A 16129-nucleotide genomic window follows, 5' to 3' on the forward strand; every position below is an offset into this window, starting at 1 on the left:
ACATGGAATTCATATGAGGTAAGCTAGATATCAGTCAATAGCAGGGCGCCACCTAAGACTGGGATTTGTTGTTGTCCTTCAGAGAAGCAGTTGCGTGCTGCAGGTTGAGCAGTTGAATTCAGTTGTTTCTCTTAGATTTGGACTTTTCAAAATCCTGAGGATCCTTATAGAGTGAGTATATTTCCCAGGCTTTCAGTTTGGTCTTTTGTCATTTGGTATCTATTTATTTCTTTATTTACATCATTGGTTTGGATTTTGATTTAGTCTTTACGTAGTTTTTCCTCATTTCACCCCATTTTCCTTTTATCAACTTCTTTTGTCATTTTTGCCTTTGTTCATGTGTGATTTACATAATTAGTGGTACATGCTAACTGTATAAGATGAGGAATTTGATCATGACTTCCCGTATCTGCCTGTATTGTATTTTGATCATATTTACCTGCTCTATTTCACTTACCCACCCTCTGAATATTACAAGGACTTCTAAATGGAGAAAGGTTCTTCCCCATGCTTCTTCATGACCCCTAGAAAACAAAATGTGACGCTTGTGTTTCTGAAACTGAAATATTTGAAGTGACACTTTCTCTAGTTCCAAGCTTTTCCTGAAAAGGCATTTCATTCATTTGATGTCTGATTATTGGACTTACCTATAATGTTGCATGTACACTATGCTGTGAGTCAGTTTGTGTGTGTGGATGAATCCTAATGTTCCTGGTGAATTCATCTTGAACATAAAGTATGTTCTCTTTAATGTGGTGTTGAATTTGGTGTGAGCTACTTCTCATTATATATCATCAAGGATTTTCTAATCTGTGCTATTCAAGGACATTGCCTGATACTGTCTCTTTTTAAGTTTTATGTACTTGGTTTGAGAAAAACGATAATGCATCTTTTATAAAAAACTTAAAATATTACTTCCTTCAGGTTGATAGGCTACTGAAATATTTGGAGAACATTGCTATTAGATGTTGAGATTGTAAAATTCATCAGTTAATTGCCTTGGTCACTTGATACTCAATAATCTCTAAGTGTTTTGTCTAGTTTTATTTCCTAGACTAAATTTCCTTTTGATTTATTATTTTACTCCTTTTTGGATGTATTATTTTAAGCAGGAAAGAGAGGGAGTGGCCAGAGGTTATAGAAGGGAAGTGTTGCTAGGACAGATTTTCCCAAGAGACAAAATGTTGTTAGTAATCATTGACACTCAATGGGTGTCTGAAGTTTTATTCCCACCAGACAAAAATGTCTCCATGAATTTCAAGGTTTGTATGAGAAAGGGAGTTACTGCAATACCAGGGAGCAGGCTTGGTTAATATGAGACCTAAGGTACATGACAGAGGATGATATCTGGAATTTAGGCTACTTGAAGAGCTCATTTATAATATTCAGGGGTGGGTGGGAGAGATATGTTCAATGTGTGACTGTGGCAGCAATGACTCTATCTTGACTCCTGGGAAGGTAAAGGGTTGGTTGGGGATGGATAGCAGCCCTCTCTGCTAAGAGCATTTGTCCTTTGAGGCAAGAATGTAAAAAAAAAAAAAAACAAAAAAAAAACAAACAAACAAAAAAAAAAAAAACAAAACAACAAAAAAAAAAAAAACCTCTGTATGTTGTTCTTGATATTAGCCAATAAAAGGCACTTCCTGTACTGGTTTTGTTTGTACTTCAGAGAAGTGGTTGGTTGGTGGGAGAGCAGTTGGACTCCATTGTTTCTCATATTCTTGGTCTTTTCCCCAACCTGTTGTAACTGGACATAGTGAGTTTGTCTCCCAATTTTCAGTTTGGGCTTTCAGTATTTGGCATTTATTTATATATTTACATTATTGGTTTGGGTTTTAATTTGTTCTATAAGTCCTTTTTTCTTCATTTCAACTTGTTTTTCTTTTATCAACTTCTTTTCTTGTTGATTTTGGTCTGTGTTCTTCTGGGTTTTTTTTTTGTTTTTTTTAAACAAATTTAGTGATACATATGAACTGTAAAGGATGAGGAATTTGATAGTGATTTAATATCTGTCTGTGCTCTATTTTAATCATGCTTATCTGCTATATTTCACTTCCCCACCCATTGAATTTGACAAGTGCTTCCCATTATACAAAGGCTCACCCCCTGCCTGCTCATGTTATTTGGGAAACAAAATCTATGGGAAACTTTTGTTTGTAGAATTGACTTGTTGTGGAATTGATATATTTGCAATAACTTTCTCTAGTTCCAAGCTTTGTTCTGAACAAGGCATTTCATTCCATTGATGTCTGATTACAGGACTTTGTGTGCTTGCCTGGCTCCCAGCCTCTTGGCTAGCTTATGCCCTGAAATAACAACACACAAACTGTATTCATTTAAACACTGCCTGGCCCATTAATTTCAGCCTCTTACTCACATCTTGCCTAGCCTATATCTAATAATCTGTGTAACACCACGAGTGGTGTCTTACCGGGAAAGATTCAGCATGTCTGACCTGGTGACTGGCTTCATGTTGACTGGCTTAGAGAGAAGAGAGGCATGGCATCTGTCTGAGCCATCTACCTCACTTCCTTCTTCCTGTTCTGTCTACTCCACCCACCTAAGGCCTGGCCTATTAAATGGACCAAGGCAGTTTCTATATTAATGAATGAAATTAACACAAACAGAAGACTCACCCACATCAGAGTCTCATGTACATGACTATGTGTCAGGTCCTCCTCAGAAACACCTCCGCTAGAGGAAAACTTTAAATACACATACATGGCAAGGTGTCCTGTCATGCTAAGAGTCTCCTCCCCTATAGCCAATTACACCCATATACATAAGGATGGTGTAAGCTAGCAGGCACCTACCTTATATGTAAACTCTTCTCTCTCTCTCTCTCTCTCTCTCTCTCTCTCACACACACACACACACACACACACACTCTTCTCTCGCACGCACACACACAAACACACACACACAAAGAAAGACAGATTTAGAGAGAGAGAGAAGTGGCGAGAAAAAGTTAAGAGGGGAGGAGAGAAACAGTAATAGAAGCAAAACTAGGGCTCAAGTCCTCGATGGTGTCCCCACACTTACCTCAAAAGTCCTACCCACATACATGCATAGGTTTTTGGTCCTGATAGTAATGCTGACGTCTAGAGTCAATGACAGAACACAGGACGGGTGTCACGTCACACCAGCTGTTCCTTCTGTCACAGCCTTTGCTCCACCTGCACATTGGTCTTAGATCATGCTAGATGTACACTACCTTACAACCAAAATTCAGACACACAAACACAATGCAGGCACACATGTGTGCTTGGCTATGTACCATATTGTCCCTCCTGTTCCCTCAGGAACAGATGAAGCCTCACCAATACACTCATGGCTATACCTCAAGTCCTTCTAGACCCTCCAGTCAAATCCACACACTCAACTTTTCATTTAGACTTTCTATGTATCCACTCCTCCATAGCCAAATCCCCATACACACACACACACACACACACACACACACACTCACACAGAGACACACACACACATGCACACACCCATGCACACACCATTATGTCTAAGTGTCATTGCTAGAAAACTCTCCCTTGGAGTGCCACACCTAGGTATGCCCCATACAGCCAATGGCTTTCATACATGCCTAGGTCTCATGTCCACCTCATTTATTCCTCATGTAAAGCAAATCTCCAAACATGCATGGAAGACTAGGAGTCACATCATGCTAGGTGTCTCTGCCCCTACATCCACTGTCACAGATACACATAGGCTGTGATGGCTGTTCCTCAACTTGTATTCAAAACCAACTCTCTCTACCTTCTCTCTCTCTTCTCCTCTCTCCTCCCCCACTCTCTCTCTCTCTCACACTAGGACCCTGGTCCCTTCGTTAATTCTATACCATATACCCAAGGGCAAACACCTCTTACACCTAAAATCCTGCTAGGTAACACACACCTTCTAGCCACACCATCTCATACATAAACAAGTAAATGTCTCGTTCTTCTAGACATTGCCTCCCCACAGCAAAGCCTCTAATGCACAAACAGAGCTATGTTTCAACTCCTGCTGATTATGATCTTCCCTACAGCCAAAGCTACACATGGAAAGATAGATGTCAGTTCCTGTTGGCCTCCTTCCTTCACCGCTGTTCCTTCATGTTTTATTCTCACCTTAGAAGTTTGGGAGATAGAAACAACAGATCGAGAAGGTTCCTGCCATAAGTCTCTTGGGATCTAGGATCTGTCACTTGATAGCTTTTCCACAGACATCCATTTACACAGAAAGATGGCTTTAAAACAAAAAGGGTTAATGTGTGCTGAGGATCTGAAGCTGAGCTTGGGGTTTTGCAGCTGCTGGCAGGTTACAGGACCCATTTCATGGTAATGACTAATACGGGAGATCTAGGCCCATCTCCATCCCTGTAAGTTGTCTTGAATTGTGTAAGAAAGCGAACTGGGACAGCCATGAGGAGCGAGCCGGTAACCATCTGTCCCCTGCTCTTGAGTGAGTTCCTACCCTAACTTCCCTAATGATGGACTTTAAGCAGGACACGAGAGCCAAATAAAACCTTCCCCACCAGTGGGTTTTGTCGTGATTTCTATCAGCAATAGATAGTACTATAGTGGTATATCATTTGTGTTTTAATAAATAAAGCTTACCTGAAGATTATTGGCAAAGCAGCCACAGTCGTCAGCCATATAAGCCATGCAGTGATGGCACACACCTTTAGTCTCAGGTGTCGGTAGGATCTGTGTGATGTCAAGACCATCGGGTCTAAAAATGATTGAATTTATCTAAAAGAGAAAGAGGTCATCCCAGCACTTGGGATCACACACCTTTAATCCCAGTACTAGGGAGGTGGGGACAGAAGCCGTGTGGATGGGAAAAGAATATAAAGGGGAAGAGACCAGAACTCAGTGGAGCGTGGAGTCTGAGGCTGGTGGAGAGCATTGCAGGATCCCCCTTTGTTTGTCTGACCCTTGGTAGAGGTAAGATCTCTAGTGGTTTGCCCACTTTGTTTCTGGACTTGGATGATGAGAGCAACAACCAGCAAGCAGGAGCCACACAGAGCCCAGGAGACTCTCACCTGAGCATCCAACACTGCATATAGGCCTGCCAGTTCTGCACCGTCAACTGTTCCCTGTCTTCCTGCCAGAGGATGCAGAGGACCATGCAGTACAACCAAGGCTGGGAAGGGAAACTAGTGGTGGATGCCTCATCTTCAGACAGCTTTTTGCCCTCTTCTGGAACCATGCCAAGTGCTGCCAAAAGAAGAAATGCTCGGAGCTATTATTCCTCAACATCAGCCAAAATCTCCTATTGCCACAGCTGCGGCACTGTCTCCAACAGGCTCAACGCTGCGCAGGAGGATGGTCAGCAGTCAAGGGACTGGTGTGGCAGGACAGCAGCAAGGCCTGCCGTCCCCAACTCCTGCTATTCCAAACACTCCCACTGGACAACAGTCAGTCACCCCACAGACACTCCAGCCCCCACCTACCTTTCACCCTCAGCTCACTCCACCCAACACCATGCCACCCTACTTGCCCAGGAGTCTATACCAGCCCTGTGTCCCAGGGTAAGACAGTAGGTCAAGGGACCATACCAACCCCACCTCAGAGTGCTCAGCCCTCCCTTCAGGGTGTCCACCTCATCACAGGGCTTCCACCTCATCGTTCATACATGCATGGGCAGCCCATTTACATTGGGCCTCATGATCTGAGTTGATGAGGACGACTGACCAGGTCTCTCCCTTATGTTTTCATTATAGGGACCTCGTAAACTGGCTATGATGGCCCCTGCCTGAAATTTTAGCACCTGGAGACAGAGGCAATGTATCAGAAGTTCAAGGTCGTTCTTGACTACATGATGAGTTCAAGGCCATCCTTGACTATACTAGACTCCAGGTCTTACAGAGGAGAAGCGCCAAAGCCACGACCCTTCCTTTTCTTTGCTTTTTCTTTTAGTTTATGGATGCTCTGGTCCCCATCCTCACCCATGGTGAGATCCTCACCCCCGGCCTTGTGAAGATCCAGCACATCTGTCATCTTCCTTCTCTCAAGCTCTACCTGCAGCCGTAGAAATGAAAAACAGTCAGTAAACAAAGGCTAAAAAGGAGAAATAAAAGCATTATTTTAACATAAGATGTGTTTGCAGGAAACAATGTGACCTGATGGACCACAGTACAGCTTCTACAGGATTCTTTTATTTCTGTTTTTGTTTGTTTTTCCCAAAGATTTTCTTTGAAAGACTGTTTTGGGTGAAAAGTTGCAAAGACAGAAAATGGATTTGAGATGACCAGGAGATAAGTGGTATCTCAAGGCTTGATATAGTATCCATGAAGAATACAAGTTTAAAAAAAAAGAAAAGAATGTTAGCATTCACCAAAGACAACCTTGTATCAGATCAACTCACCCAGCGGACACAGCACCTGTTTCTGGGCTAGGTCTGAGCAAGCATTCAAACATGCTTTCTGGCCCCTGAGCAAGCTGGCTGTGCACTCAGGTTGGTTTCCATTGGGTTGGGGATGGATGAGCTATAAGCACTAGTTTAACAGGGCTGGAGCTGTGAGTTTTTAGAGTGCTTCCTTGGAAGCTAAGGCCCTGGGTTTGTCCCTCCAGTCATTATTTCTCTCCTTTTCTTTATGAGGCCCTATAGTTAGAAAGAGAGCAGACCGTGGTGGTGCTTGTCCTTAGCACTTGGGAGAGAGACTGGCATATCTCTTGATATGGCCTTCATGGAGGGTTCTAGGCTAGTCCAGGCATACATAGTAAGACCTTGTCTTAAAAGTTTTAAAAGTTAAGAAACAAGAGAAGGAATGCCTAGGGACATGGCTAAAAAAGAAAAATTGTGGCTAGCCTGGGCTACAGCTACATAGATGCCCTGCCTTGCTGCTGCAAGTGCAGCCTGGATGGCCAAGACTGGCGGGGAGTGCCGGGATTGACACATGGAGGCTTCTTTTCAGGTTGAAGAACAGCAACCTTTATTTTGCCCAGAAACCTTTTATACCTCTACTCCTTCTGTGGAGACCCACTGGCTAGAAAAAACACAAACATCCTTGTCAATTACAGACCACAAGGAAGTTCCGCTGTCAGTAAGGGGGCATGAGGGCAGCTGGATCACAACACTGCCTAAAGAATAAAAATTATTGTGCCTGCAAGATGGCACAACAGATCGAGGTCTAATAGATAGAGCTCAATCTCGGATCCCAAAATGTTGCAGTAAACAACTACTTCCCAAAAGTCATCCCCTGACTTTATTGTATAGGTATGTATGTATGTATGTATGTGTGTATGTGGTAGAATGCAGGCACATACATGACACACTGCACATCTGGAAGTCAAAGAATAACTTTTAGAGTTTAAAAGATCAAACTCCGGTCATCTGACTTGTCCTGAAAGCCTTTTTTTTATGTTCCCTCCTTTGTTTTCTTTCACCAAGGTTTTTATTATTATTTTATTGTTAATAGTATTATGAGAGCAGGATGTCACTTTGTAGCCCTCGCTGGTCTGTAACTTGGTATGTAAACCAGGCTGAAACTCCTGAAGCTCCTCCTGCCTCTGCCTCTCATGTGCTGAGACCAAGGCAAGCACCACCATGCCGACGTGTTTGTTGTTTATATATAATTTCTGTGTTTGTGTAATTGTAATTGTGTGTTCCCTGTGTCCTGGTGACTGCAGAGGTCAGATGGGAGTGTTGTAGCCTCTGAAGATGGAGTTCCAGGCAGTTGTGAACTGTCTGATATGAGAACTGAACTTGGGTTCTCTAGAAGAGCAACAAGTACTCCTAACCACTGAACCATCTCTCCAAATTCTTATCCCAACCACCTTTTCTTTTTTCGTTTTTTTTTTTATTTATTTATTTTTATTTTTTGAGACAGGGTTTTGCTGTGTAACAGCTTGGGTGTCCTGGAACTCACTCTGCAGACCAGATGGGCTCAAACTCACAAAGATCTATAAGATTCTGCCTCCCAAGTGCTGAGATTACAGGTGTCCACCAGCACAGCCAAGCTAAACGTTCTATTTGTTTGTTTGTTTGTTTATCTGCATTGATGTTGTGACTGTATGTCTGTGAGGGTGTCAGATCCCCTGGAACTGGAGCTACACACAGTTGTGAGTTGCCATGTGGTGCTGAGAATTGAACCCAGGTCCTCTGGAAGATCAGCCAGTGCTCTTAACCACTGAGCCATCTCTCCATTCCTGTCATCTTTTATCTGAATCATTACAGGACTTTTCTATTTATCCCTCCTGCTGTTTCTCTTGACCCACCTTCAGTTTGGTCTACACACAGCAGCCAGACAGTGATCGCTATCTTATTTTTGAGACTCTATCTCCTGTAACCAGGCTATCTGAAACTCATTACATAGCAAAGGGTAAACTAGAACCGCTCATCCTCCTGCCTCTCCCTCTACATGGGTGTTGCAAAACAAATTTTGTTTCTCTGCCAGAATCTCCAGGGTTCTCAACCACTGAGGCAGGAAAATGACTGTGTCACTTCTGTAAGGTTTTGAATGTAACTCAAAGTTGGACACTTTCCTAGCATGTCTGAGGCTCTGTATTCTTGCCCCAGAAGTAAAAGGAAAAAAATCATTTGTGTGGATTAAAGGTGAAAATTCAGTGTTAGCATGATGGTTCAGTAAGTACAACCCTTTCCATGTAAACACAAGAATCTCAGATGATTTCTGTAGACTTGTAAATCTGTCTACAGCACACCCCTGTCAACGCAGTGCTGGGGAGATGGAGAGACAAGCCCTGGGACTGGCTGGCCATACAGTCTCAGCAATTTGTGATCTCCATATTCACTGAGAACCACTGTCCCAAAACAAAACAAACTTCCAGGCCATCCAGGGGTACATAATGAGTCTCTGAAACAACACCCTGTTAAACAAACAGACAGACAGACAGAAAAACAAAAACCCTCACTAAAGTCCAATCCTGTTTGCATAAACTCACAAATGGTCACTTGGCAGAGAATGAGTGTCAGTGGAAGACTCAACCACAAATGGGACAGTGCACAGCCTCTGTCCCCTGGGTCTCAGGGATCCGCACAGAAGAGGAGTTGACAAATTTTTTGTTTTTGTTTTTCTTTTTCAAGATGGGGATGAGTTCCAAACATGCTTGTATTATGCTGATTAAACCTTCCTTATTACAGTCTGGACCTACCTCTCTGGTGGTCTCTCCTGGGGGTCGTAATCTGGGCACAACACAGCCATGTAATCCTGTTTCCAAAAACAAACCAAAAAATGTAATAAAAAAGTAAAGTTGGCATACACAGGACGATGAGAGCAGCACCTCCAGGAGTTTTACACTTTGCTAATGCCATGCCCCTTCTCGTGCACGGCAGAGGTAACTACAACTCCCATAAGTGCCCGGGATACCCAACCCCTCCATATTGGAGGCGGGGCGCGGGGGGGGGGGGGGGGACAAGGAACAGGCTTATTCTATTTCCTACGATGTGATTGTTCCGAGCTCAGGTGCGGTAGCCAATGAGCACACTCTCAGTGAGAGGGTGGGAATATATGACTTTCTGCTACCTGTGACAGTGAGGAAATTGATTTTGGTATCCTGGGGAAATCGCCAGGCACTGAGGTAAGTGGAAAAGGGTTCAGTCCCGCCGGGAAAGGGAACCCCCGAAGACCTCACTGGGCGGACACGTCGTTTTAGCGACCCCTTGGGGGCAGAGTGTTGCAGGGTTGGTAAACTGAGGTAAGGAACTTAATCCCGACCAGAGACCACCCGGGTTCTTTTTTGCTCCTGTTAAGCTGTGGGCTCGGTCCGTGGAAGAAGGTAGGAAGGAAACGCCACCCTATCCAGAGGCAAGGAAACAGGGCTCGAAACTGCGACGCCTCTTCTTTTGTCTTCATGGTTTTGTGGATCTGTGCGGCCCGTCACTTCCACGGTGGAAGTAAAGGGAAATATGTTGACTTTTACTCCACGCTGGGGCGTTCACGGGCCTGTCTGCCAGTTTGGGCACAACCATCTTCATTAGGGAGGGCTTAAAAGAACCTGTTGGTTTCCCCTGGAAGTTGACCCAGCTGCAAAGGGCAAGAGGTTGCCACCAAGTATGTCAGTTTCCAAAGCCTTGTCATGTCTTCCATGGCGGCAGCCGGTTTCTAGCCCAAGTAAAATACATAAAATGTTTTGAATTATTTCAGTCTTGCAGAGTTGCCCTTCATCTTATTTTTCCCTCCAGGTTTATAACGCACGTGACCATAAAATGGAGGAACTAGGCTCTCGCTTGGGTGAGGAGAGCAACAACCAGCAAGCGGAAGCATCCAGACAGAGCCCAGAAGCCTCTCGCCTCCTTAGCATCCAAAGCTGCATACAGTCTCTGGTACATGCCTGCCAGTGCTACAATACCTACTGTTCTCTGCCTTCCTGCCAGAAGATGAAGAGGGTCGTGCAGCACAACAAAGGCTGTAAACGGAAAACCAATGGTGGATGCCCCGTCTGCAAACAGCTTATTGCCCTCTGCTGCTTCCATGCCAAGCACTGCCAGGAGAACAACTGTCAGGTGCTGTTTTGTATCTACATCAAACGACGCTTTGAACTCATCAGCAGCAGCTCCTGCGGGCTCAGCTGCTCTGCAGGAGGATGACCAGCCTGCCACTGTACTGGTGTGGCAGGACACCCACTGGGTCTGCTGTCCCCAACTCCTGAGACTCCAGCCAGCACTCCTGACCAACCGCCAGCCACCCCACAGACACCCTGGACCGAACCCACCTCTCAACCTCAGCCCAGTCCTCCCAACATCATGCCACTCTGTTGGAGCCCACAAGACTCTACAGGAAATGCACAGATTCATAAAGGCAGACCCACAGTGTACACCTTATGGGGTACCTCGTTTTGCAGATCTGCAGGTACATTTGTCTTTTGGAAAAGTTGTTGTCCTATCTGCGGAAGCCCTGTGAGGCTATGATTCCCCCTTCAAAATGGAATTCATTCCCAAACACCTCAGCAGTGTAACTTCTCCACAGGCAAGGGACTGACCTTTGGTTTCCCCACACCAGGAAGCCTAGAGCAATAACATTCACTCTTTGTTCTAATGGTCAAATTTACATAGAGTCAATCCCACACAATTACCTGCTAACAGACCACATAGAAATTTCTGTAGAAGACAGGCACTGAACAGGAAGGCAGCATGCCCTGCCCTGGGTGAAATCCAGGTTCAGGGACCTTTAGTAACTTTACCTGATGGTTTGGAATGTCTGATATTTCCCCTTGGGTGCTGGCTCTTTCCTGGGTGGTGTCTCCTGGAGTGCAGCTTTGTCAGGTTCTACCTGCCCTTTTTAATGATTTTAATTTGCACATTATCATTTTTCTTGCCTATGGAATTTTTCAACTATGTAAAAACTAGAAACCTCATGGAGATCACCCCTTATTCTTGTTGAGATTCTCACTGTTTATTCATGCAAAGGAATAAAGAACATACAGCAATAACTTGCTTGAGTTTTTTTTTTTTTCCCTCAGATCTTCACTTGCCATAGAAATCCTATTCTGAGACTGAGGTGGTGCTGAGGCTGTTACTCAAGGCTCTCCCCCATACCACCCTACTTGCCCTGAGGTCGAAATGTTTCTCAGGGTAAGGCAGCAGGTCACGTGACCAAACCAACCCCATCTCAGACTGCTCCTTCCTCCCTTCCAGGGTCTCCACCTGCCAGTAGAAATGGCAATGCAGACTCAGAGGGCAGCAGAGACACAGGGCCAGATGGCTCATGTGCAAATTTTCCAAATACCAGTCCAGCACCAGATGCCCGTGATGATGCCCATGACCACTATGGCCAGAGGTCCTGGTGGGCATTTGCAGCCTGGTGGGTCCCACAGGAATGCAACAGCAGCCACCTTGGGCCCAAGGAGGAATTTCTCAGCCACAGCAGTTGTACTCAGGGATGCCGCAATGATGTCAGTGGCCCATCATGGTCAGCCCTTGAACATGGCTCTACAGCCAGGATTGGGCAAATAGGTGTGAGCCCCCTCACACCAGGCACTGTGTCTCAACAAACCTTACAAACCTTTCGTGGACTCTCAGGTCTCCCAGTTCTCCCTTACAGCAGCAACAGGTGCTTAGTATCCTTCACGCCAACCCCCAGCTGTTGGCTGTATTTATCAAGCAGCGGGCTGCCAAGTATGCCAACTCTAATCCACAACCTCTCCCTGGACAGCCTGGCATGCCTCAGGGACAGCCAGGGCTGCAGCCACCTACCATGCCTGGTCAGCAAGGTGTTCACTCCAACCCAGCCTTGCAGAGTATGAATCCTATGCAGGTAGGTGTGCAGAGAGCTGGCCTGCCCCAGCAGCAGCCCCAGCAACAGCTCCAGCCACCCATGGGAGGAATGAGTCCTCAAGCTCAGCAAATGAACATGAATCACAACACCATGCCTTCACAGTTCCAAGACATCAGATGATGCAACAGCAGGGAGCAGGGCCTGGAACTGGCCCTGGAATGGCCAACCACAGCCAGTTCCAGCAGTCCCAAGGAATTGGCTAACCACCCCAGCAGCAACAGCAGCAGCGGATGCAGCACCACATGCAACAGATGCAGCAAGGGAATATGGGACAGATGGGCCAGCTCTCCCAGGCTTTGGGGGCAGAGGCAGGAGCCAGTCTGCAGGCATATCAGCAGAGACTTCTTCAGCAACAGATGGGATCTCATGCTCAGCCCAACCCAATGAGTCCACAGCAGCATATGCTCCCAAATCAGGCACAGTCCCCACACCTGCAAGGTCAGCAGATCCCTAATTCTCTCTCCAATCAAGTGCGTTCTCCCCAGCCTGTCCCTTCTCCATGACCGCACTCAGCCCCCCCATTTGAGCCCATCTCCAAGGATGCAGCCTCAGCCCTCTCCACACCATGTTTCTCCACAGACCAGTTCCCCACATCCTGGGCTGGTAGCTGCCCAGGCTGCCAACCCCATGGAACAAGGGCATTTTGCCAGCCCAGACCAGAATTCAATGCTTTCACAGCTCGCTACCAATCCAGGCATGGCAAACCTCCACGGTGCAAGCGCCACAGACCTGGGACTGAGCACCGATAATGCAGACTTGAATTCAAACCTCTCACAGAGTACACTAGACATACACTAGAGACACCTTGTAGTATTTTGGGAGCAAAAAAATTATTTTCTCTTAACAAGACTTTTTGTACTGAAAACAATTTTTTTGAATCTTTCTTAGCCTAAAAGACAATTTTTCTTGGAACATGTAAGAACTTTGCAGTAGCTGTGTGTGTGTTAAGCAAAAATGCCAGATGAGCCTGAGGGATGATAGATTACAAAGAATTTATTTTTGTTATGGCTGGTCGGTCACGGCAGCCATTTTCCCCACTTGTGTGTGTGGTTTATGTGAACTGGGAGGTGACTGAAGCCTGAAGCCAACCATATCTCCTGCCTTGCACCTCCAATAGGTTTTACTATTTTTTAAATTAACGAGAATATATATTATTAATAGTTATTGTAAGAAAACTCCAGTGGGCTGATTTTAACCTCCAAATGTCCAGGTGCTTGCCCCTAGTTAGCACTTGGGAGAGAGACTGGCATAGCTCTTTTTATATTTATTTATTTATTATGGATACAATATTCTGTCTGTGTGTATTCCTGCTGGCCAGAAGAGAGCACCAGACCTCATAACAGATGGTTGTGAGCCACCATGTGGTTGCTGGGAATTGAACACAGGACCTTTGGAAGAGCAGGCAATACTCTCCAGCCCCCTGGCATAGCTCTTGATATGGCCTTCATGGAGGGCTCTTGGTTAGCCAGGTGTACATAGTGAGACCCTGCCTCAAATGTTTTAAAAGTTAAGAAATAAGAGAAAGATTATCTAGGGACCAGGCTAAAAAAGAAAAATTGTGGCTAGCCGGGGCTACATAGAGAGACCTCGTTTGAAATATAAAAATTATCAGACTTGAAGGATGCCCCAACAGAAAGAGGCCTAATAACTTGACTTCAATCTCTGATCCCATAAGGTTGCAGGAGAGAACTGACTCCCAAAAGTCATACCTTGACCACCAGTCCTACACTTATACAAATAAATGTCAAGCATTTTTACCTTGATTTCTTTTGTATAACTGTATACCTGTGTGGAGGCCAAAGGACAAGCTCTCTTCTAACATGTAGATTCCAGAGTTGGAACTCAAGGCTTCAGGCTTGACTAAAAGCACCTTTACCTACTGAGGTATCTTGCCAGTTCAAAGGAAATTTCAAAAGTTAAAAGTACTGGAAGGTGCCGGGTAGTGGTCACAATTGCCTTTAATCCCAGTTCTCCAGAGGCAGAGGCAGAGGCAGGCGGATCTCTGTGAGTTCAAGGCCAGCCGGGTCTACAGAGCAAGTTCCAGGACAAACTCTAAAGCTACACAGAGAAATACTGTCTCAAAACACCAAAATAAAAAAAAAATGATTTGTCTTTATATACATGGACATTCTGCCTAAATGAATGTATGTGTTCCATTTGCAATGTGGTACATAGAAGAGGGTATAATGCCCTACAATGGAGTTTCAGCAATTTGAGAGCCACAATTTTTCTTTTTTAGCCATGTCCCTAGGCATTCCTTCTCTTGTTTCTTAACTTTTAAAACTTTTAAGACAAGGTCTTACTATGTATGCCTGGGCTAGCCTAGAACCCTCCATGAAGGCCATATCAAGAGATATGCCAGTCTCTCTCCCAAGTGCTAAGGACAAGCACCACCACGGTCTGCTCTCTTTCTAACTATAGGGCCTCATAAAGAAAAGGAGAGAAATAATGACTGGAGGGACAAACCCAGGGCCTTAGTTTTCAAGGAAGCACTCCAAAAACAGCCCCAGCCCTGTTAAACTAATGCTTATAGCTCATCCATCCCCAACCCAATGGAAACCAACCTGAGTGCACAGCCAGCTTGCTCAGGGGCCAGGAAGCATGTTTGAATGCTTGCTCGGACCTAGCCCAGAAACAGGTGCTGTGTCTGCTGGGTGAGTCGATCTGATACAAGGTTGTCTTTGGTGACAGCTAACATTCTTTTCTTTTTTTTTTAACTTGTATTCTTTGTGGATTTTATATCAAGCACATGGTTAGGCATCAGGTGTAGCAACATAGTCCCACCCTTAGAGCCTAAGCAAGCACACATACATGGATTGTCAGGAGTCAGGTCTGAGAGGATCTACTCTTCTAGAGCAATGCCACACACCCAGAGCCAGGTGTCTAGTCCTGCCAGGTACCCCACTCCTCAAGACAAGACTACACCTACAGGGCTAGGAGAAATCTATTGGCACCTTACAGCCTGGTGAAGGTTCCTGCAGACCTGAATGCATGATTGTTTGCTAGTTCACATGTGTAAATACATGTGTCTATGTGTTTGTGTGTGTGAACCTGGCATTTTACTGTTAGGAGGAGTTACATAGCAGGACCTGACCTAACCATGTATGTCTATGTAGTTGTATGTGAACAGATAATACCAGAACCTGATCTTGGACTTGTAAGAATGAATACGGGGTGCTGTGTATGGCATGTTTGGCTGTGGCATAGTATATGAAGGACCTAGCCCTGTGCATGTGACTTTATCTGTAAAGTAGGGGCTCTAAGGAGGACATGCTACACAGCTGTGTCAGAGGAAGGTTGGTTGCAGGGGAGGGTGGACTTAGCAGGACCTGACATCTAGCCCTGTACGTTTGCCATTGGCTAGAGTAGTGAGGATTCATAGAAGGACCTGGCATATATCCATGTGTTTATATTTTGGGGGTGATATTTCAATTTAAGTAGGGGGATACCTACCATGTGGTGGTGGCACACACCTTTAATCCTAGCACTCAGAAGGCAAAGGTAGGCAGATCTGTGTGAATTCGAGGCCAGGACAGGCTCCAAAGCTACAGAGAAACCCTGTCTCGAAAATCAAAAATGGATGGCGATACATTTCAGGTGATTACACTTAGACATGACGGTGTGTGCATGGCTGTGTATGCATGTGTGTGCATGTGTGTGCGTGCATGTGTGTGTGTGCATGTGTGTGTGCGTGTGTGCATGTGTGTGTGCATGTGTGTGTGCATGTGTGTGCATGTGCGTGTGTGTGCATGTGTGTGTGCATGTGCGTGTGTGTGTGCATGTGTGTGTATGTATGGAAATTTGGCTATGGAGGAGTGGATACGTACAAAGCCTACATGAAAAGCTGAGTGTGTGGATTGGACTGGAGAGACTAGGAGGACTTGAGGTATAGCC

This window comes from Arvicola amphibius, chromosome 12 (assembly GCF_903992535.2).
Source record: "Arvicola amphibius chromosome 12, mArvAmp1.2, whole genome shotgun sequence".
Lineage (NCBI taxonomy): Eukaryota > Metazoa > Chordata > Mammalia > Rodentia > Cricetidae > Arvicola > Arvicola amphibius.